General features: G+C 41.1%; 1 long non-coding RNA gene across 1 annotated transcript in view; it reads right to left on the bottom strand.

Moving 5' to 3' along the window:
- Window positions 1-6,502: 6,502 nt before the first annotated feature.
- The window catches only part of LOC117360507, a 152,514-nt gene continuing 134,050 nt past the window's right edge, over window positions 6,503-24,966 (bottom strand). The window contains exons 2-3 of the long non-coding RNA XR_004539431.1: window positions 9,513-9,584; window positions 6,503-6,973 (exon numbers count right to left, since the gene is read on the bottom strand). This is a non-coding gene — a long non-coding RNA (uncharacterized LOC117360507). The remainder of the gene's footprint in view (window positions 6,974-9,512; window positions 9,585-24,966) is intronic.

Consider the following 24,966-nt stretch of genomic DNA (forward strand, 5'->3'; position numbering starts at 1 on the left):
TAGTTATAATAATTTTGTTCACTGGTAGCTATGAAAATAGACCCCCATGAACATTTGAAAGTATTAATTGAACAGTTCTTTGAAAATTCACCTTTAAACTATCCAATAAAATGTCTACATAGAAATATATATATGTGATATAAAACAATGCAAAATTGTTTAAACACTCAAATTGAGGGGGGGGGGGCAAACACAGGACTATAGTTAGTGTTAGTTAAAACCCAGTTTATTACACAGAAGTGTAGTTTATATGTGTTTGGCTTGAAATTCACCAGCCCCATAGGATAAAATGAAGCTGCTTTCAATGGGAGACTCAATACAATTCTGGTTTCTTTAAGACAGTTAAGAAAGGTTTCAATGGACAGTCCACAAGACAAACTGCAAAATAAACCCTTACCTGAACTTTTAAAATTTTTATGGGCCAAGACACGAAAAAAATATAGACCTAAATTCGGAGCAGATCACAGGCTATCTGAAGCTCTAAGCAGCACCTCAGCACACACCTCCTTTGTATCCAGCATCCCCTTTCCCTAGTCACGATACAATCCTTCCTTTTTTTATCCCTGACCTTATGTCAGCATCTCCCCTTCTTTATTCTCTCATAGTTCACAAATCCTAGTCAAATCCTCCATAGTCCATCTTTCTTCCCCGCTGTGTTTAATATTTCCCTTTCCTTCCACACTCCCCCCCCCCCCACCAGCCATGTCTAGCATCTCTCCTTCCTTCTCCCCCAGGAGTCCATCTTTCTTTGCTCCAGTGAATGGGGCAATATTGCAAGCATTTTATTATATCACCTTATACAAGAAAGCAGTGAGATACTGGATGCATTTAATCAGCTGTCTTTAAACATGGATACAATTATAGCACTTAGCTATTTTTACTCCTAGTCTGTACCTACTGTTCTTCAGATTACTGTAAAAAGTTAAGTATATTTAAAGATGCTGGATTGCATATGAAATCACAAGGTTTACTTTAAATTGTGGATGATTGATAATCTAAAGATTTTTTATCTGATGAAAATCTTTGTATGGTTTTAAAATCACTAATTCCCCATGATAATCAGTGGAATTTAGCTGGCTGGGAACAGCTCCAGGCTGGCTAACTCCCATTTGACTGGTTATATGCTGATATTCAGTGGGAGATACCTGGCTATCTCCTGCTGAATATTCTGCTCATGGGCTGACCCAGTAGATGGCCGTCACGCGACATAATTGGTCACTGCTGTCTAAAAAGCAGGTCTATCTTTGGCCGTTAACTTTAGCCAGCCAACCAATGAAAATTGGCTCAGCCGGCTGAGTCTGTGGTAGCAAACTTTGCCACAGATATTCAATGCTGGTGACCAGATATTTCCCTGGTATTGAATATCTGGGATTGATACAGCCTGTAGGAGGTAACTGGGCTGTTACCCCCAGCTGAATATCAGGCTCTAGTTATCTCTAGTCTTGAGCTTTGTAATGGCCTATATTTGTGCCTTCCTGTATTCTCTTTAAAAGCTATTCAGCTTGTTCAAATGTGACAATGCATGACTTGACCAAGCATTCAAAGGGCTGATCATATAACCCTTTTTCTTTATGAGCTACATTTACTCTGTATTAAGAATCTACCAATCTTCTCGGATTTAGAGGTCTTTGATACTGAACTTGTAACTTCTTTATAGCATGAGCATCTGGCTGACATATATGCTCATGTATCTGGTAGCCAAGCCAAAGCTATAGAATTCTTTACCAATGGCTCTTAGAACTATCAATAAACAAGAAAGGATCCAACTGGGACTGCAGTGGAAGCAAGACAACACATGAAAAACAAGAGAAAACTGCAGACAAAATGTACAAGATGCAGGCTATGTTTATTATATCAAATATTAAATGTGGTTAATAATACCACCTTCAACAAACCAAGGGACCATTTTGGTAAACACATCTTCTTCAGGGGTCCAAGGTTGATAAGGTTTCGAAATAAACCACAATTCAAATAGATAATAAACATAAACCTGTACAAATCTGGGGTAATCACTAGCCGGCGATCTCAGCAAGTTTATGGAGCGTAAATGGAAAAAATCTAAATCCCCCGCAGATAGATAGTCCTGGAGGGACAGTATCAAGTTCTACAATACAGTACTAAAAAAAGCAAGGAAGAATGTCTACGGTGACAAAATCACCAGATCCAATAACCAAAGCAGCACATTGTTTAACATCTGGCACTCCTTAACCTCTAAAAATGACTCCTCTATTCTCCTCTCCTCTCCAGCAGCGGACGACCTAGCAAAATTCTTCAACGAAAAGGTTGCTACTATAAGAAGCTCTTTTCCATCAGCAGTCATTTACAATTCTCTGGTGCCCAGCGACACTAACCCTATCCCAGTAGACAGATCCTGGACAGTCTTTAAGCATGTATCCGAAGCCCAGATCTCTAAACTATGCCACAAATTAAGATCCTGCAAATGTGCCCTGGACCTGTTCCCTTCCTACCTTTACGAGAAAATTCCCGCGCAGGCTATCTCATCTCTCACCAGACGTATCAACTCAGCCTTACTATCTGGCCTATTTTCCGTACAAATGGGACACATTGCCCTGATCCCACTACTGAAAAAGGCTGATCTAGACCCATCCTCCCCTTCCAGCTATTGTCCTATAGCAAATATTCCTCTCCTGACCAAAATGCTCGAGGCTATTATATCCACTCAGCTCTCATCTTACTTAAAGAGATTCTCCATTCTATTACCTTGCCAATATGGCTTCAGACCCAATTTCAGCACTGAATCCCTGCTGGCCTCTTTAATCTCAAAGATTCAACAACTTCAATCTCGTAATAAGTTTGATATCCTACTACAATTCGATCTATCTGCGGCCTTTGATGTTGTCCACCACGATATCCTAATTTACCAACTTTCTGAGATAGGCATTGATTCCACAGTCTTAGACTGGTTCTCAAAATTTTTACAATCCCACTCTTACACTGTTAACATGAATGGAACCATGTCTTCTCCTTGGAGACCGCTATGTGGTGTTCCCCAGGGATCACCCCTGTCCCCTATTCTTTTCAACATTTATATGTCTTCTTTAAAATTCTTCCATCTATTTCGCTTTGAAACTCTATTTACATATGCAGAAGACATCCTTGTCCTTCTCGATATAGATTCGAACCTCACTAATCTCACCGAAAATATAACAGCTTGCATAACGAAACTCCAATCCTGGTCCCTCTCTGTACAAATGAAGCTGAATGAGTCCAAAACAAAACTACTCTGGCTTGGCCCAAAATTAGATCAGTTACCCACGCTCATTCCACTACCTTCTGGTCCCTCACTGCAGATTGAATTCTCAAGCAAAGTTTTGGGCATCATTATTGACTCTACACTTTCCTTTAATGATCATCTCAACTCTCTGGTAAACAAATGTTTTTTTAGTCTTCACATGCTGAGGAAAGTGAGATCCTGCTTCCGCCAACAACATTTTGCTGTCCTTGTACAATCAATCATTCTTTCTGGACTGAACTATTATAATTCCATCTATCTAAGTCTAACCAAGAAAAATCTTCAAAGACTTCAGCGGATCCAGAACACTATGGCTAGGTTGATCTTCGCAAAAAGCAAATTCGATCATGTTTCCCCCGCTTCTGTCAAAACTTCTCTAGCTTCCGGTGATTTCTAGGATTCACTTTAAAATGTACCTGCCTAATTTTCAAGATCCTATATGACATTCTTCCTCCCCTAATCCCACTATCCTGGAATTCTTTGAGACCTGACACTACCAGATCTGCCCACATACTCAAACTATCTTTCCTCTCGTTAAAAGGTGTCATGTATGCAGGTAAATTAGGGAAATCCCTTTTCTTCAAATTCACTGAGCTTTGGAATAACCTCCCTGCCCCGCTGAGGAATCATTCCAATTATTCCTTAAGCATCTGAAAACCTGGCTTTTCTCCAAAACGTAAAGCTATCTATTTAAAATGTAAAGCTAGCTATCCTCTTCATAACCTGTAATTTCTTATTATGTCCTTCCCTCATTTATTGAATTACCTGTAAACCGTGTCGAGTTATATCTTTATGCAGATGATGCAGTGTACAAACTTAAGGTTTAGTTTAGTTTAGTTTAATGAAAAGATAACACTCTTTTCAGCTACAGTGGCAAAATAATGCTCAAAATTTAGGAAGTTGTTTGGTTGGACTGAGAACTTTTCAGCACCCCCTCGTAATATAGACTAGAAATGGGTGAGTCATCTGTGAACCAGTTCAACTGTGACCTTGCAGGGTGGATCCTAGTTGATATGCTTGGATTTCTGGATGTGTTTTTGGAAAAATATGCAAAGTTACAGTCTTACTTTCCAAAAATGCTTGTGACAGTTCACAAATGTTTTCATATTTGCTTGACACTGGGAAACCATTAGAAGAGTTGAGTTTCCCAGTCGAATCAGGGAAAAAAGGGAACTCATCTTGCTTCTGACCCCACAGATGTAGCTCCAAGAAAACAAACAGATCACAGTTTACCCAGTCCAGATTTTACGAATAAGAAACAGCTTGCTTACATCTTGGTTACAGGCTTAATTTCTAGACTCCTTAATGAAATATTCCAGTCAAGCAGTGAAAGGGAATGTTTAAATTTGATATTGTACCCAATATTCAAGTTTGTAAAACAGAATGAAATATTGTTGCTATAATATGTATTTGCCTCAGAAATGGTGCTTCTGATAGATATTCTCTTTTGCAGAAGTGCCCCATAACATAATTTGGAAGAAAGTGGCGTCTACATAGAGCAGTGCCTAGGCATTTTTCACATGCAACTTTTTAAAATTATGTTAATTGGTTTTAATTGAAAATGCCATTAAAACCTAATTTAAAATTTTAAAAAAACACATTCATTTTAGTTGTGTGTGGATATCCGCATGGCACCTATTGATGCATATATGTGGAGGGACATTTTCAATACACAAGTCGCTTGATGTCCAAAGTCGGCAGTAAGAAAATGCCTATTTTCAAAAGGCCAACCACCATACATCTAGAAATCTTTTTTTTTTTAATCCTCTATAGGACGTCTAGACCATTGGGACACCCAGAATGGGAACTCAATTTCCATGTCCCCGTGAGTTTTGTTGCTTTCCTTGTCCCTGCCCCATTTCTTTAAGCTCTGCCTTAACCGCCCAACCTCAAACACTTATAACTTTAAAGTGTTTGAGGCTTGTGCAGATGAGTTCGGAGCTTGCAGGAATGGGGCAGGGACAGGAAAAGAACTTGCGGGGATGGGATGGGAAAATGAGCTCCTGCAGGGACAGGGAAAAATTTGTCCCCATGTCATTTTCTAGCCCAGACATCTATCTTTATACCATATTTTCAACCAAAATGTCATCAAAATCTCAAACGCCCAGAACAAGACCATTTGTACATGGGAATGGCCAGTCCTATAATGGACTGGCCACCTAGACATTGCAACAGAGCAGTGGAGTACCTTAGAGGGCACTGCTGTGAACTTCACATAAAGGGTGCAAGATAAACATCTCACCAGAACTCCCTTATAAGTTATGGTGAGCCTCCCCAAAATCCACTATACCTACCTGTCTACAACCCTAATAGCCCTTATGGCTGCATGTGGCACCTATATGACAGTAGAATGTGGTTATGTTTTTTGTTGGGCTCACATTTTCCACCATGAATATAGTGGTTATAGTGACTTATGGGACTTGCTACTCTTCTCTATGGTTCACTAGCCCACCCACCAGACTACTTAAGACACCTGTGTGCAGCTCTGCTACGCTTTCCTATACCAGGTGCTGATGTTCTAGAGACAGGTATGTATGTTTGTATTCTGATCTTTGTGGATGTGATGGGGTTAGTGAGCACTGGGGAAATGTATGCGGGTCTTTATCTCTTCAGTGGTTATCTGGTAATTAGATCTGTAGATCAATATACTGGTTTTTTTAAAGAAAACTTAAAGACATGTCTGTTTAAAAAAATTCATATCTTGAAATGTATTATTTTCTATTGTTAATATTTTATACTAATTATTTGTCATTACAATATATGTAACTGGATTTGTTTCCATTAATTGAAATATATTGTCATCCACAATGAACTCGTAAGAGCTTTGGCTGAATATAAGTCAGAATTTAATGTACTGTATCTGTCAGTATTTGCGTTTGAATTAATTCATAAAGATCTGAACTGGATGAATATGAAGATTCAATTCAAATCACCAATGCTCCAAATTCATCAACATTGAGTCATATAAAATCAATTTATGGCCTATTCTGGTTGGACTTTGGTTGTCTGAACTCCTCTAATCAACACCACCAACTAATGATATTCATATTTAATTTGAATGATTTCACCCATGCATAATGCAAATGCTGTTTAGAGGCTTAAAGCTTGGAACAGCCATAATATAATTGCAGCAATTAGTGGTCCTCTTTGCTTTAAGTTTTCATATCTAGGAAATCACATATTGTAAATTCCTCTATCATAACTGCATTGCTGATCCATATACTGTATTTAAAATGAATTAAACACATAGTTTGAAAGCCACAATTAAATGCAATGTTTGTATTATAATTTATTTCTCAAACTGGAAAATCTGAAAATAGTCCCTTCCTCCAAATGTAGAACTCGTACAAATGCCTACAAATGCATTTACTCTGCAGCACCTCATTATCTCTCTTCTCATTTCCCCATATATCCATACTTTGCTCAGCAGACAAGGGCTGCTATTCATGCTGGTCTCCACTGTTAAATCTCGACTCCACGCCTTCTGGCATGCTGTGTCAAATGCTTGGATTAGCTTCCCTATCTTGTCAAATTCAGATCCTGCTTGAAAATGTGCCATTGCCTCTTTTGATGCCACTTTTAATACTTAAAATTGTTCATCCCATATATGGCCTCCTTTTGTTGTCCAAAGGCTGCTCTCTAGTGGGACTTTCAGCAAGCCATGTCCTGTCTGCATTTCTTGGCCATTTGTCTGTAAAGTAGTGCATATCCCTGGTGGTGCTGTACAAACAACAACAATAATAATATTATAAAACCCCACAATACAGTATCTTTAAATAATTCAGTGACTCACATGGTGCTCATTTTCATGGAAATGTACCCTGGCTCTACTGAGAAACACTCTGGATTCACAGTTATACACATAAGATAAGATCTACTTATTTTTTCCAGTAATGTCACCTATATATTTACAATTACTGAGATTTATTTAATCTCAGTAGAAAATTCTTCTTTTTTCATTTACTTTAAATCAATAGAAATAGTGACTGGTTATTCTCTTTTTGACTTATTTATTTCTTTTAAAAATTTCTATCCTGCTTATCAACTAAGCGGGTAATACATACATAAAATTAACAAAGGTTACCTATCAATTAATATATTATCAAATAAAAACAGCAGCTTTGCTAGATTTTTTATAATGTACTTCATGATTCCTTTCCTTTCAATTTAGAGAATATCTTTTCAAAATTTGAATCAGGTACCATGGAGCCACAAAATAAACCACCTGATCTATTACAGTCAGAACTTTATACTCAATTCGAGCTTCAACTGGCAACCAGTGTAGTTTTTTTTTAAACACTGGAGTGATATGATCATATTTAGATGTCCCAGTAATCAGTCTAGCAGCTGTATTTTATATTACCTGCAGGGCTTGTACCCTCGCTCTTGTAATGCCCAAAAATAGAGCATTATAAAAGTCAAGCTTGCTAATTACAAGACTTTGGACCACAATCTGAAAGTCTAGTGTTGATAACATTGGTCTGACTCTAGACAGAACCCTCATTTCCAGAAATGCTCCATTAATCACATGCATTATATGATTCTCCATTGACAAATGGCTATCAAGGTAAACCCCCAATAAATAATCTCATACCTGCTTTAACCACCAATTTTGTATATCGTAAATCAACATCTTTTTACCCTCAGTAACTCTTCATCATGTCCTATAAACATCAATTCTGTTTTCTGAATATTTAAGTTCTCATCCATCCATTCCTTTATCTTATCCATGCATTCCATCAATTTTGTTCAATCACTCACTCTGAGACCTGTTTATGAAAGCATGTTGAAGTTAACACCACTGTTAACTGTGAGATGTCAAATTATATGTCAAGAAAAGTGTGGAATAACTTGTAAGTTTCATGGCTGCACATCATTCTCTTCTTGGTTGGACTGAGAACTTTTCAGTAGCCTCTCATATAGCCATCACTCACTTCATTTAAAGGACAATATTCCGGAGTCACAACTTTTAAGATTAATGTTGATTATGTACTATGGTAGCAGAATTAAAAAATCCAGCCTCAGTGATGGTGAAGAAATTTTTTATCCACTTCCAGCACTATTTTCTATCCTAGTATCAGGGTATTCAGTATTGATAGCTAATTATAGGGAAATATACTTAATAAACCCTATGAATAACACCCTTCATCGATTCTTCTCAATTTTATGATCCTCAGTAACGCCACTCAGAGTTCAATTAGTTTCATTACTCCAAGCTTTATGTGTTAACTCTTCATCGGATCAATAATAATAAATGTATTAGTAGATATTTAAATATTTAAAATTTAAAAATTTTTAATATTTAACTTAGTTATAACTATTAAATAAAGGCCTAAGTCATTTTTAAATACATTTAAAACCCGGTTCAATTATCGGCACTTGGATGACTTTTGTTACTTATCGTCCGAGTGCCGATTTAGGCCGGTTTTTAGACATTTGTCTGTTTCAATTATGAGCCCCTTGACCTTTTTGGTTTAATCATAAATATTCCAACAAAACTTTTGATGTTTAAATTTCCAGAGTTGAAGAAGCTGAGGAAAAAAACATTCCAAATGTACTTTAAGGAGACCCTAACAATGCAGCTTTTTTCTAAAGTGAAACATGAATTTATGTCAGGGCGACTTGTCTCTAAACTTTTCAACTCGATATTTAAACATCAAAAGATAAGTTTTGTTTGAATATTTTTGATTAAACCAAAAAGGTCAAATGAGAAAAAGATGAAGTATTTAATCAACCTGATGAAGAAGTATAAAGTCCTTTAAGATTTAGCATTTTGTTATATGATCTTGCAGGCTAAACATCAGAAGGTCATTTGCCTTTATTGAATAATGTATATCTACTTTTATTAGTTAAGGGGGAAGGGGTTAGAAAATGAGTATTTTTGAATTATTTGCATATTTAAAGTGCGTTTCTTGATTTGTTTATGTTTAAATTCATTGTATTCCACTATTTATATTTTAAAATTAATAAAGATTTACAAAAAAAAAAAAGAAAGAATACTGTATTAGTAGTTTGAAAGTATTCTAGTTATATACACATACAGTATACTCTGCACATAAATGTTAGAGCCTTCTTTACAGAACTATCCCTCTAGGATCCAGCCATGACATTATATCATCTCCTATCATCTAATTTTTCTAGTTCTAGAATAGAAGGAAAAATAGACTGGTCCAAGCTCATGGGAGGCTCATGGGGAGTTAATTTCTTCCACACTAAGACAAATAATCAATGCTTGGCCTATGAGTCAGTGTGTACTCACAGTTCAAATTCTGATTCTTCTTTAGCCAAAGTCCTGACCTAGCTAAGGACAAACGGAAGGATGTGAAGATCTCTGCAACCAATCACAACAAATATCACACCAAGAAAAGAATTCAACGCCAGAAAATACATCTTTAATACAAATGCGGCACAAGCTTGTGCACAGTAAAAGTACTAAAAATTCAAAATTCATAGCATACTCTTCTAAACAACAAAGCATGGTGGTCTTAATTTTAATTTTATGCTTAGAAATCAATTGACATAAAATTCATCAGAAAAAAATAAAAACAGTTGAAGCTGGCAGTTCATATGCCAGCATGCTACAGGACCGAAACAAAGGATCCAGAAATAAAGGCAGCAAAGGAATTTTCCACAAGACTCAGGCAAGCATCAAAGTGTGATCTATCAATACTGAGTCTCCCATAGGAATATTTTCTTATTACAGTGGAATGTATTATTATTTTTATTTCAATGTCTTGAATCCATTATTTGTGGACTAAATAGTTGTTTGTATTTCTTATACATTTATGAGTATGCATATGTTAATTTTTATTTCCTATCTGTGCATATTCGGATCCTTTGTTAAGATTGTTACACTTGATGAAAATATAAAACTATATAAATAAATATTTTTTTTTAAAAAGGAATCATCAGTCATTCATTAAAGCATCTGCAAAATGTTCTGGAATGGGACCTTCTGTGATTGAACAAGACAACTAAGGGAGAAAAGATTTGGATTTAACTTATGCCTCTCACAGTCATTCATGGTAAGTTGCATTCAGGTGCAGTAGATATTGTCTTGCCCTTGGAAAGCTTACAATCTAAGCTTGCATCTGGTTAATTGACTTGCCCAAGAACACACAAAATGGAAGTGGGATTTGAATCTGGTTTTACCTTTCTCAGACCACTAAGAAATGTCAATTAGGGGTTGATGCCATTTTAAAATGTATTTATTGATTTTTGTAAAAATATGTTTAAGTTGACCAAACTCCAGTAGAGTTAAAAGCCACAACAATAAAAAATCCAATCCAACAAACTTAAAATATAATAAACCTTCATAAATACATTTCCCTTCAATTCTCACATGCTCACTGCTCTTCGAACAACCATGTTTTATACAATCACTGGCTTAACCATTTCATTAGGCAGACTAGGTGGTCACCCAGGGTAGCAGTTTCTAGGGGTTAGCAAAGAGCAATCCAATCAAACAATTGATGCTGATAGTGACAGAAGCTCAATGAACAATTAGGGACAAATTCTATAAAGGACGCCTAAAGTTAGGCGTCCTCAATGTGGACATCCAACAACTTAGGCGTCCAAATAGATTGAATAATAAGCACAATTAATGACTTTAACAAGCAATAATTGAAAGTTAGATATCTAAAGGCTGTGTACAATTCACAGAATAGGTGTCCAGAATTTCATAGATGCACATTAGAAAAAGCTGTGCATAATGTGATAGGCATGGGCGTAGTTTTAATATGGACATCCATTTACAGAACCATATGACGCTCAGCATCCTAATGCATCTATATTCTCTCCTAAAATGTAGGCATTGCAAAACTAGGTCTACTTTTGGACGTTAGTTGGGCACAAGCTAGGCGCGAGTTACGCATGAGTTAGGCATGCTGGAGGCGTCCAGATAGAGTGGTATGGGTTTTGTTTTTTAAGGATAAAGAGTACTCTAATTTGATATTAAGGTAAAAAAGATATTTAATAATGCATTACTCAAGCAAAGCACATGAAAAAATATATTGGATACTAAACCTCATTCCGAAAAGGTTTTAGTACTCCAGTTTGATATTAAGTGATAGTAAGGTAAAAAGATGTTTAATAATGCATTATTCAATCAAAGCACATGACAAAAAGAAATATATATATATATATATATTACATACTAAACATCATTCCCAAAAGGTTAAGAAAATAAAAAGAGAAACCCTACTTACAATGGCTGAGGTTCATGTCTGATGCACAATCTTGACATCATTGTGACATCATCAATATGCACCTAGATGGCAGAATGTCACTAAAAATAATAGGAATCCCTGCCTAAAGGTACTTCTTCCACCTTACGCAGGTTGTAGGTTCAAATACCTCCCCCCCCCCTGGTACTTTAACAGCTTCCTTTTGGTCTCATAAGAAAGTCTGAGTTGTGGACAGGTATCGAGAAGACTTTGCCATTTACATTTACACTCTGTCAGTTCCAGGGTCCAGAGGGAAACTTATTTTTACCTTGAGATGGCTATGATCTTCTAAGGTGCCATCTCACATGGCAGGAATGCCTGCCTAAAAGGAGGCCTCTGTGGCTCAGTGATTAAAGGCACTTCTTCCATCTTAGCAAGTTGGTGAGTTCATATCCCTAGTATGGTCAGGAACCCCAGCACATATCCCCGGGTTTTTTTAGTGACAATCTTCCATCTAGGTGCATTTTGATGATGTCACTGTGATGTCAAGATTGTGCGTCAAGCTTGTCCACTTGCTCTGAACCATATATTTAAAAATACCTGAGGAATACAGACAACATTTAATTAATCAAATGTGTCTTGTAACTGGCTTCTCCCAGAAGGATCCCAGACAGATAAACTCATTGAACTTGTAGCCTAAAACATTACCAGGCTGGACTCTGTATTCCTTAAACAAACTTCTTTAATAAAACTTAAATCAAAGAAATAAATAAACTTACAGTTCAGTTGATCTCAAAGAATTTCCCTTTATACAGAATCAACATTCCATCAGTGCATCCTGTATTCCTTAAGCCATTGTGAGTAGGGTTTCTCTTCTTATTTTCTTAACCTTTTGGGAATGAAGTTTAGTATGCAATATATTTTTTATGTACTTTGATTGAGTAATGCATTTTTAAATATATTTTTCCATTATTATCAAAGAGGAGTCCTCTTTACACCAAGAAACAGAAGGTTTAGTATGTAATATATGTATATTTTTTCATGTGCTTTGATTGAAGAACACAGAGGCCAAAAGAGCAGAGTAATTGGACAAGTGTTGAAGGTACATGTTTGATATATATCCTAGAGAAATGGCTGCTTGTGAATCAAGAGGATATAAGCTTGGCTTTTGAATTAACATGTGGTTTAATGCCTGAGGTATATGTGTGTGGGGGGAAGGGATAGATCAGATAACTGGCACCTAGAGAGTTAGCAGGTGAGGAATGGCTCAATATAAGTGGTATATAAATAATTAAAAGATAAATAAATAAAATATAACAGTGGTGCTTCTTGGAATCCCTCTCTGCAAAACTGGGCTGCCTTCTGCATGCCATTTTACTGCATACAGTTTTAATGTAAAAAAAAAAAAAAGCATAAAATCGCCATTCTAATGATGTCATAACGCTAAAATGTGATAACGTTATAGACAAGGTGATTCCAGGAACCCCCCGTGAATTTTGAAAAACCGCGAATGCAGTTTTTTCACCTGTCAAAAGGCAAGGGGAGGCAGGAGAGGGCAGCTGGAGCACAGGCAGGTGAAGAAAATCACTCGCGGTCTACTCCGACCGCCTCTTCCTGTACTAAAGTCGGGCTACACCAATGAGGAGCTGCTTTGACATGCAGCTTCTGATTGGTGTAGCCTGACTTTACTACAGGAAGAGGTGGGCGGAGCAGACCGTGAATGAGCGAATCTGCAATTCACAAACCGCGAATTCGCGGTGGAACACTGTACAACTGTAGCCAAGATTTGCCACTTGGAAGGGCTGTTTGTGTAAATTAATTTACATCCTCTTTTATTAAGCTCAATAGCATGGGCAGATGACCAGTGTAATTCCTAATTAGAATCAATTAAATATCAATTATGTAACTCCAGTAATTGTTAGTGCCTAATTGGTACATCTGGTATCATGCACATATTTGGGCAACGCATACACATTCTGGGATAAATGACTGGGGGTAGGCCTTAGGACAGCGTATCGCTGTGTGCAGTGGTGAGATTCTGTGTGTGCTGTGAGACTCTGGTGAGGAGGAGAGGTGCTTGCACCGAATGACTGCTTATAGAACATGCTTCTCATGGTGAGAAGCATGTCCTGTAGGTAGTCAGCCGGTGCCTCTCTTCCTTGCCAGTGTTTCTTCTCCTCTCTGCACCTCTCCTCCTCAAGCAACCCCCCCTCCCCACCGGCATAGTAATAATAAGCTCTGCACATGCGTGGATGTCAATGTGATGATGTCACATATGCGTGTGTCATCATGTTTGACATTTGCGCATTTCCGGATGCCCTCCAGCCGCAGCACTGAATTTAGTGTGCCACGGCTTCGGAAAGTTTGCAGGACACACCCTTAGGACCTCCAACAGTGGTGGTATCTCCCTCCCCCCAAACATCATGTGAGGGTAAACAGTAGTGCAAAATGATTATTTGAACCCCCATTGTAAGTTTTCATTTTGGGTCCACCCCTTTCCCACTTATTAACATACACTCACATAACTTAGAACCTTCAAGAGTCATCTATCTATGCATTAATAAATTTGGCAAAATATCATGTCAACAAATATGTGAAATTGCCTTCTTTATGCTAACCAAAATAATTGATAATATGCTGGGAATTCAGTTTTTAGTGCATTCATTTTCAGTCCATAAAGCTTGATCTAAACCATAGGTCCTGCACATAGTTCTTTATGGGTCTTAGTTTGGAAAATGGCCTCTTAAAAGTTGGCATTGTTACAGGTGTGTTAAAAAACAGAAGAATCTAAGTGAAAGCCTCTAGAAAACAGGCAGCAATGGCATTGTTTTCAACAATTAGGCCCTCTTTTATCAAGCCGCAGTAGTGATTACTGTGTAGCAAATGTACCAAAGCCCATTCAAATCCTTATGGGCTTTGGTGCTTTTACTGTGCCAGCCCGCACTATTTAGATTGATAAAATAGGCCCTTAGATTGTAAACCCTTTGGAGAGAAGGAAATACAAACTGTACCTGAATATAAGTTGCTTTGAGCTCCTTCTGAAGAGGCGTGTGCTAAATCCAGGGCCGCCATCAGAAATTTCTGGGCCCCTTACTGAGCAATCCTATTGGGCCCCCCCCCCCCACGCACCCCTTCCCCCCCTTTTGTCCGGGGGGGGGGGGTGCTATCAGGAAATCGGCAGGGGACAAAAAAAAGTATGACAGCAGTGTTTATTGTTTATTGTTGTGCACAGCAGAAGCATAATACAGGAATTTGTGCTATGGTGGCCTAGGACCAATGTTTCCTCTAAGGATTGATGAGGTGTGTGCAAAAAAAAATATGCATGAGCGACAAGTTACATACTCCACAAATTTATGAGCAGGCACGGAGGATGCATTTTTTAAAAAAATGTAGTTTATCCTTGTACTCCTTATGTATTTTTAATCATCTATGGATATGTTTGTATGTTTATTGTTCAAATGGTTTTATTTATTTCCCCAAATTTAGTTTTGCTATACGCATTGAAAATATTTGATATTGCATTTAAATCAAAATCTCAATAAACTTGAAACGAGTGCCCGTGAGATTGTGGGAGGGTTAAATACTCAAAACTTAGAAGAATAACAATTTACTTAAAGTTTTTGCTAAGCCAGCTTTCTGGTATCTTTACATACAGTGGCGTACCTAACATATGTAACACCTGGGGCCCATCATTTTTTGGCACCCCCCCATCTGTAAGAAAAACATGATTTTTAGTAACAAACCACACGTCACACATGAGTACCTAGGAAAAGGCAGCATCTTACATATTGCAGTGAGCAGTACATCAATACACCCATTGTAAAACTAAACAAGCCAGACCAGCACAGATCAATCCTACATCGTCAATCCTAACAGAAAACCATGTCTTTCAAACACAAAGAACACAGAAAACACCTTTGCCTAGTATGGAATATGTCATCACAAACGAACCCCTCCCCATTTTAGCCACGGTGGTAACAGCCCTGACGCTCATAGAATTTTGAGCATCAGAGCTGCTACCACCATGGCTGGCGCTAAAAAACGCTCCAGTTTTGTAAAAGGGGGAATAAAATAGAAATACACAGTTTCAACACTCTAGCTCAGAGATGCCCAAACTTTTTGGGCTTGCGAGCTACTTTAAAATGACCAAGTCAAAATGATCTACCAAAAATAAAATAAAAAAACACAAAGCACACTATACGCTGAGAAAATGTTAATTATCATTCCTATTCTGGGTTTTTTCAAAGAGGTCAAGGCAGATGACTCTATGCATTGTCACCTCAGTAACAACCATACAAAAATAGACAAATATACCCCCCATCCTTTTTATTAAACCACAATAGCAGTTTTTAGCGCAGGGAACTGCGCTAAATGCCCAGCGCTGCTCTCGACGCTCATAGGCTCCCTGCACTAAAAAACACTATTGCGATTTAGTAAAAGGGGGCCATAGTGCAAAATATAGACAGCATATATAAATTCAGACACATTTTGAACACTAAATTGAAAATAAAATCATTTTCCTACCTTTGTTTGGTAATTTCATCTGGTTGCACTTTATTCTTCTGACTGTATGCTTCCTCTCCTCCAGACCTCATTCCCTCCCCCAACTTTTTCTTTCTTTTTCTATGTCTGTCTTTCTCTGATTCTGTGCCCCAATTTTTTGCTTTGTTTCTGGTTCCCTGTCCCCCCTCCCTTCTTTCTTTCTTCCTTCCTTCCTTCCTCCGGCCCCATTTTTTGCTTTTTTTTCTGGCTCCCTGTCCCCCCCCCCCACACACACACCTTCTTTCTTTCTTCCTTCCTGCCTCCCCCATGCCACCACCGCCGCGGAATAGGCTGCTGCCGCTGCCGCAATCGGGATCAGGCCGAAATCTCCCTGCTTCTCTTCTGCACTGGGCCGATCAACTCTCGCCGCCCGACGTCAATTCTAACGTTTGAAAGGACGTTCCGGGCAGCCAGGCAGCGATTGGCTAGCCAGAACGTCCTCTCGACGTCAGAATTGACGTCGGGCCGCCACGAGAGTTGGTCGGCCCAGCAGGGAAGAGAAGCAGGGAGATCAAAGATACGGTGCCGGCCTGATCCCCGATGGCAGCAGTGAGAAGGGAAGGGAAGCAGGTTGGGCGCCACTGCTCTAGACGAGCCGCGAGCCGCACGCTAAGGAGAACAGTTGACCGCCCCCCCCCCCTTGGTACGCCACTGGAGCAGCAGCGTGTCTGGCCGGCTCATTCGTTCAAAGCCGCGGGTGGCGGCTCCTTGCGAGATCCGCGCCTGCGTCTGAAGCCTCTCTGATGGTGTGACATCAGAGAGGCTTCCGATGCAGGAGTGGATAGCGCAAGGAGCCGCCAACCCGCGGCTTTGAAAGAACGAGCCGGCTGCTGCTCCAAAAGGAAGAGAATGATCGCCTCCAGACCGCGGGCCACAAATAAAACCTGTAGAGCCACACGCGGGCCGCGTGTTTGAGACCGCTGCCTTAGAGGGAACACTGCCTAGGACCCTGGAGGAGCCCGGGCCCCCTCTCACCTCCGGGCCCCTGAATGCAGGACTGGTAGTACTGCCCTGATGGCGGCCCTGGCTAAATCCAAATAAATAATCAGCATTTTTGACTGAAGATTGTTTTGAAATATCCATTTTCAATCATGAGCTACACAGTAGCAGTTGTCCAGGAAAAGTAGAAGATGTACGTTTGCTGAAATGAATGGCAAATCTTGCAACTACTTCTTGTAGGACATTATCATTTGCAGAAAAAGTGTGCTTGGTTGAATCACTGAACAGATCCACAACGGATTGTAAGCTCTTAAATCTCTCTGAGAACTGTGCAATCACTATGTCAAGACACCCATAAAAAAAGTTTGAACTCTGAAATAACTCAGTATCAGCAAGTCGCTCATCCTTGCACATTTCATCAAAATACCTCTTTATTTCTCCTTCACTTTTCCTCAATCTTTGCTGGTTTCCACCTCCCTATTTGTCTGATAATATCATTGGAGTGATTTTGGCTTCAACAAAATCATTTCAGAATGCAATTAAATCTTCAGCGGCACTACTTTGTGAAAGTCTCTGATTTGGACTCCAGTATATTTTTTGACATGTCCATGGCCCTTTCCAGGAGAACCATGCCAAAAAAAAAATAATAATAATAATAAATTCTCCATTGATTTCTGTAATGCTGCAGCCTCACTTGCTCTCTTCAGAATTTTTCAGTTCAACCTGTTTATTGGCATTTAAGTATTACAATAAACAAGGAACACAACCAACAAGGTAAGTTCAAGCAGAACAATAGTAATGCAATAACAAATTATTATCTATCAGGATAGCCAAATACATCCAGCGCATTACTGAAAACTCAAGAAAATATACAAAAAGAAAAAGATGAGAAATCATACCGTAAGCAAAAATAATAATAAATGACCGTTCAGCTACAAAAACCAGAGACATCAATCAGAATTCTTATCACAGTGTTTCAGAAATAGGGCAATATCATAGATACATCATGAAATTATATATGAGCACAGAAATCAGTTAGGGGTTGTCAGATGGACTGGGTTTTTGATAATATACCTTTCTTATCTGCAGCATAGAATTCGTATTTAGCTGTCAGACAGACTATATTCCACCAAGCTGTGTGTGACAGAGCAGATGAGTTTTTCCAATAGGTCAGTATTAATTTGATGGCAATGGAGATCAAATTTAGATACGGATTCCAGATCCGGACATAAACGTAATTAGACAATTATGTGCTAACAAGCAATTAATTGGCAGTAATTAAAAGTTATGCATGAATCAACCCTGTCCCCTATTTTAAAACATGTGCCTAAATTTTATGCGTGCAACTCGAAAGAGGATGTGGCCATAAGAGGAGTATGGGTAGATCAGGGGCATTCCCAGAACTTAGGTGTGATGCTATAAAATACCTGCATTTGTGTGTCTAACTGCCATCTGTTGGACACAAACATATCAGCATTTTGCAGGTATAAGTGCTCATGCTCAAAGTGAGAAGTGTGCCAAGCTAGTATTCAGTAAGGCCAGATTCTATAAATGGTGCCTAACTAAAACCCAAATTATTTTAATTAACTTAAATGGCATGGTAATTGACAGTGCCTTAAAGTTAATTGATATATTCAAAACAAAACAAAGGGTTCCATGCGGAACTGATTGGCATCTAGTGACACTTAGATCTAATCTAATCTAATTTAGGATTTGTGGATCGCTCCAAGCCTATAAAGGTTCAAGGCGATTTACAATTACACAAGAGCCCATACAAACTTGGGGAACTTACAGAAGAGCCACGAAACAGATTACAATGAAGAAGAGAAATTACAAACAAGAGCCGATGTGGCAAGGGAAGCTTACAAAGAAGGCATTGCAGGAATCAGCAGACAAAGAATAAAATGAGTCAAAGCGCCGAACGATGTCTATCTGAAAGTAGGTATGGTTAAAGACAGAGAACAGGCATGATTGACGTAGCCGTCGCTAGGCTTCCGAGTTAGGTGCCAGTAATTTAAGGTCTGGTAAACCTGGCGTAATATAACAGCGCCTGCGTCAACCATGCCTAGCGACACCTAAGTCCACTTAGGTGCCACTAGGCGTGATTCTACATATGGTGCTTAGCAGTTGATTGACAACCGTGTGGAGCGGCACCTACAATGTAGGTGCGCTTAGGCACCATTTAGATAATCTGGCCCAGAGCACCCTGTAGAACAGATCATAGCAGCACCTATCTTTGGGTGCCATGTACTGAATTTGGCTCAAACCATATGAGATTATTTCCCTGGAATTCTTGCCTGATCACTCTCTTGCCCAGAACATTTGGTCAGATCTAAACCTTTTTCCTGTATACACTTGGTGATATTCTTACCAAATATACTTGAGGATGGTTCTGAAATCTCTTTAAGTACTAAGAATGAATAATTGATTTTCAAGTCAATAGTCACATTTTGCTTCTCTCTTCAGTTGTTGCACACCTACAAATCTACCGTAGTTGGTCTCTTTGAAAATATTAGTACCATTGCTAGGAAGAGGGAAGTCACTGAAATTCTCTTTCAATGTTCTGAATCTTTTTTTGACAAAATGTAAGTGAACTCATTCTGAATTGTGTGACACAGGTTCCTTATGAGACCACTGAGTCGTGAGATGTCAAAAAAACAAAAATTAGACTAGATTACATTTTGATAACAATTTGACTACAAATACAGCTTTTCAACTGTAAAATTGTTGAAAAACCTCTTTGTGCCTCCCCCCTCCCCCCAGGAAAAACAAATTGCATATTGCTAACATGAGAATCATGGCAATGAGATGATCCAGAACTGCTTCTAGCAGCTTGCTTCTTGCAGTACATGCATCTTTTTCATGAACTCTCCATTAATGCAAAAATCCAGGTATATACCTTTTGGCTTCCCTGGGCCGCATTGGCTGAAAAAAAATTTTCTGGGGCCGCACAAAAGCGCAAACTCTGCAGCAAGACAGAGGAGGGAACCGGCAAGATGGCAAACACCTGGGGGCAGCACAGGAAAACACTGCTTTGCCCTCGACCGGGGCCGCACAATATACTTCACAGGGCCACATGCGGCCCTTGGGCCGCAGGTTGGACACCCCTGGTATATACTTTGATGATTCCAGAAAAGTCAGTTTATAACTCCTTTGACCCAGGCATCTTTGTAAAAGGGTTCCTGGTAGTCTGCAAATGACCAGCAGTGCTCACACTTAGAAGAATAACACAGGGCTTACCTTAGAAGAATAGCATAGCCAGGTTCCTGACAGCATAATATCTGCCTTTGTAGCAGTATACTGTAGTACTTTGCAGGAAAACAATGCTTAATCCTCTACTGTGTCTTACGTAAAGGCCGCTGAGCTTACATGAGCCTTTCAATATTGTATATAACTTGTCTACCAGATATATCTGTTGGATAACTTTCATCTGAAAGGCTGGAAGCAAAGAATGAGCAGAAGCAACATATTTGGTTTATTTTCAGTTCATTTAGGCCTTTTTATCTGATTTTCAAACTTTTTGGTTCTTTTAACATGTTCACTTTAATAAAATTGTTTTGATACACATTAAAACTTTATAACACTTTTTAAAAATTAATTTAAAGAGTCCCATAAATAGGGAATGGTTAAGATTCATATGAATCCGAACCAATTCTTAGTTTTCTTTGTATTTTAGTTAGGTCATATAGAAGTATGGCTCCCCAGTTTTGTGGGCTTGAAAAGGAATTTTGTGTTATATGTATAATGAATGTTAAACTTTGTGTAAGAGTCCTTTTTCTTTGATATCATATGATATTAAAATTGTTAAATTTGTATATAAAAAAAAAAATTAATTTAACACATTAAGGAGCTCTTTCACTAAGCTGCAGTGAGCACTAATGCGTGGTTACTGCACGTACAAAAGCACTAAAGCGGCTTACACTCAGGAGTCCCATAGTAATTTTTGTGTTTACGTGCTGGGGACAGAAAGTGGGCACAGCTATGTTAATTGGTTAGCACGTGGGTATTGCTAAATGATTAACGTGTGGTTAGTGCGAAAGCTTTCGTTGCCTAGACAACAGGTGCATTTAAGGGCTCACGCGGTAACGGTCAAACACTAAAGAGAAATTAGCACATGGCCTTATTGCAAACATGTACAATGTGGACATTTTACAGCTGCGCTAAATGTGTCCTCCGCACACAGGAAACCTTTGTGCAGTTCATTTTTTAGTGAAGCTTAGTAAAAGGACCTCTAAATTTTTTAAGGTGTTCTAATTAACAGAATGTATGCAAACAAATACACATTCCCAGTGGCAGCTTCATTGGTAATGTCATACCCCCTATCCTCCAGCATTTGTTCAGTGAGACTTTCCATCCCAGTTATGTGAATGATGTTAGTTTCTGCAGATACCAGGGACTGAACTGTTTGTCTGTTGCTCATTTCTCAGTTGTTCCATAATCTATCACCTTCTCATCTATATTTTAAAAATATCTACCGTATTTTCGCGGATATAACGCGCACCATTGTAAAACGCGCACAGGGGTATAGCGCGCAGAAATCACGATGATATGTACAAAAACTTTTCTATACCGCGCTCAGGCATATAACGCGCATGCTGCCCGACTCTCCTTTCGCCCGCCCTGACTTTCCGTGCGCTGTCCCGACTCTCCGTTCACCCCCCCTGACTTCCGTGCACTGTCCTCCCTTGAAGTCCTGTCCCCCCTTGAAGGTCTGTCCCCATCCTGAAAGCCTGATGCCCCCCCCGACGTCCGATACATCCCCCCCCCCGGCAGGACCACTCGCACCCTCACCCCGAAGGACCGCCGACTCCCCAACAATATCGGGCCAGGAGGGAGCCCAAACCCTCCTGGCCACGGCGACCCCCTAACCCCACCCCGCACTACATTACGGGCAGGAGGGATCCCAGGCCCTCCTGCCCTCGACGCAAACCCCCCTCCCTCCAACGACCGCCCCCCCCCCAAGAACCTCCGCCCGTCCCCCAGCCGACCCGCGACCCCCCTGGCCGACCCCCACGACACCCCCACCCGCCTTCCCCGTACCTTTGTGTAGTTGGGCCAGAAGGGAGCCCAAACCCTCCTGGCCACGGCGACCCCCTAACCCCACCCCGCACTACATTACGGGCAGGAGGGATCCCAGGCCCTCCTGCCCTCGACGCAAACCCCCCTCCCCCCCAGCCGACCCGCGACCCCCCTGGCCGACCCCCACGACCCCCCCACCCCCCTTCCCCGTACCTTTGGAAGTTGGCCGGACAGACGGGAGCCAAACCCGCCTGTCCGGCAGGCAGCCAACGAAGGAATGAGGCCGGATTGGCCCATCCGTCCTAAAGCTCCGCCTACTGGTGGGGCCTAAGGCGCGTGGGCCAATCAGAATAGGCCCTGGAGCCTTAGGTCCCACCTGGGGGCGCGGCCTGAGGCACATGGGCCAAACCCGACCATGTGTCTCAGGCCGCGCCCCCAGGTGGGACCTAAGGCTCCAGGGCCTATTCTGATTGGCCCACGCACCTTAGGCCCCACCAGTAGGCGGAGCTTTAGGACGGATGGGCCAATCCGGCCTCATTCCTTCGTTGGCTGCCTGCCGGACAGGCGGGTTTGGCTCCCGTCTGTCCGGCCAACTTCCAAAGGTACGGGGAAGGGGGGTGGGGGGGTCGTGGGGGTCGGCCAGGGGGGTCGCGGGTCGGCTGGGGGGGAGGGGGGTTTGCGTCGAGGGCAGGAGGGCCTGGGATCCCTCCTGCCCGTAATGTAGTGCGGGGTGGGGTTAGGGGGTCGCCGTGGCCAGGAGGGTTTGGGCTCCCTTCTGGCCCAACTACACAAAGGTACGGGGAAGGCGGGTGGGGGTGTCGTGGGGGTCGGCCAGGGGGGTCGCGGGTCGGCTGGGGGACGGGCGGAGGTTCTTGGGGGGGGGGGCGGTCGGGGGGGGGGGGGGGTTTGTGTCGAGGGCAGGAGGGCCTGGGATCCCTCCTGCCCGTAATGTAGTGCGGGGTGGGGTTAGGGGGTCGCCGTGGCCAGGAGGGTTTGGGCTCCCTCCTGGCCCGATATTGTTGGGGAGTCGGCGGTCCTTCGGGGTGAGGGTGCGAGTGGTCCTGCCGGGGGGGGGGGGGATGTATCGGACGTCGGGGAGTCGGCCGGGCAAGAGGGCTTGGGCTCCCTCTTGCTCCGATCGTGGATGCGGGTGCGGGTGGGAGCGCGTGCGAGCGGTCGTTCGGGGTGGGGGTGCGAGCGGTCCTGCTGGGGGGGTGAATCGGGCGTCGGGCGGGGTGGGAACTATGTTTAAAAACTTTTGTATACCGCGCTCAGGCATATAACGCGCGAGGGGTATGCGCGGTACGTAAAATCACGTATAACGCGCGCGTTATATCCACGAAAATACGGTACTTATCCTTTTGGCAGCAACCATCGCTTCCTTTCTCTACTTATGTTTTTGTACTCAATATTTGTTTTTTTGCAGACTTTTTGACCTCCTAGTTGATGCTCTCCCTAGAATCAGATGAGACGATTGATGTTATAAGCCAGAATATGTTTAGTTTGTGGGAAACTTATCTAAAACTATACAATCAACACTGATATATCAAGCATGAAATTTAGCGAAGCAAAATCTCAAAGAAAGCAAACAGAATGCTGGGCATCATCAAAAAAGGTATTACAACCAGGACGAAGGAAGTCATCATGCCGCTGTATCGCGCAATGGTGCGCCCGCACCTGGAGTACTGTGTTCAATACTGGTCACCGTACCTCAAGAAGGACATGGCGATACTCGAGGGAGTGCAGAGGAGGGCAACTAAACTAATAAATGGTATGGAAAATTTTTCATACGCTGACAGGTTAAAAATGCTGGGGCTGTTCTCCCTGGAGAAGAGGAGACTTAGAGGGGACATGATAGAAACCTTCAAAATCCTTAAGGGCATAGAGAAAGTGAATAAGGACAGATTTTTCAAACTGTGGGGAGCCACAAGCACTAGGGGTCACTTGGAGAAATTGAAAGGGAACAGGTTTAGAACAAATGCTAGGAAGTTCTTTTTTACCCAGAGGGTGGTGGACACATGGAACGCGCTTCCGGAGAATGTGATAGGCCAGAACTCTGTACAGGGGTTCAAGGAGGGTTTGGATAGGTTCCTGGAGGATAAGGGGATAGAGGGGTACAGATATAACTTGAGGTAGGTTATAGAAGTAGGCAGAAACCACTTCACAGGTCGCGGACCTGATGGGCCGCCGCGGGAGCGGACCGCTGGGCGAGATGGACCTCGGTCTGACCCAGTGGAGGCAACTTCTTATGTTCTTATGTTCTTAAAGACAAGTTTTACAGTAAGACAAAGCCCCCCCCCCCTTCCATAGTGCTCTCCTCCTTATTGCGTACTGGGCCAAGTCAGATCTGGAAGAGGACTCTTTGATCTAATTGAGGAATGCAATATGAACTGAAATTTTAGTCCATAACAACAATTATCCAAGAGAAGGCATCAGTGAAGGGATCAAAATGCCTCCAAAACCTAGATGTAATGTGAAAAAGTATGAGCAGAAACACAGCAGAATCAATCTGCTTAGCTATTCATGTCCATGGTGCCAGCACAGGGTTATAGCATGTTGAGCCAATACAGCCCCCACTCTACTGTAAAAGGAACCCTGATCTACACTGGGAGCATATATATTCAACAGGGTATATAATTAACTCCTAAGTTGCACTTTCAAGCGCAAGAATCTCCCTTCCTTATCCCTAATCACATCCTGTACAGTCACAGATACATTAGCAAATACAATAGCCACTCCATTTCTTTTAGATTTCAATTTGTTAGAAGCAAAATAAATTTCCTTGTACCGAACATGAGAAAAATATTTCTCATGGGCCGGCAACAGATGAGTCTCCTGCACAAAACCTATGGTCATCTTAACTCTTCCACCTCTTGAAAATAAAGCTGCCGTTTGCAGGGAGAGTTAAGACCCCTAACGTTCAAGGACATGCATACCTGATCAGCAATGGTTGAGCCAATAAGCAGTTGCTTTACAGACATAACCATAGATTCTACCTGCCCCTCTGAAACACTGCACGCAACCATCCACCACACAGACCCCAAGCAA

Source organism: Geotrypetes seraphini, chromosome 5 (assembly GCF_902459505.1).
Source record: "Geotrypetes seraphini chromosome 5, aGeoSer1.1, whole genome shotgun sequence".
Lineage (NCBI taxonomy): Eukaryota > Metazoa > Chordata > Amphibia > Gymnophiona > Dermophiidae > Geotrypetes > Geotrypetes seraphini.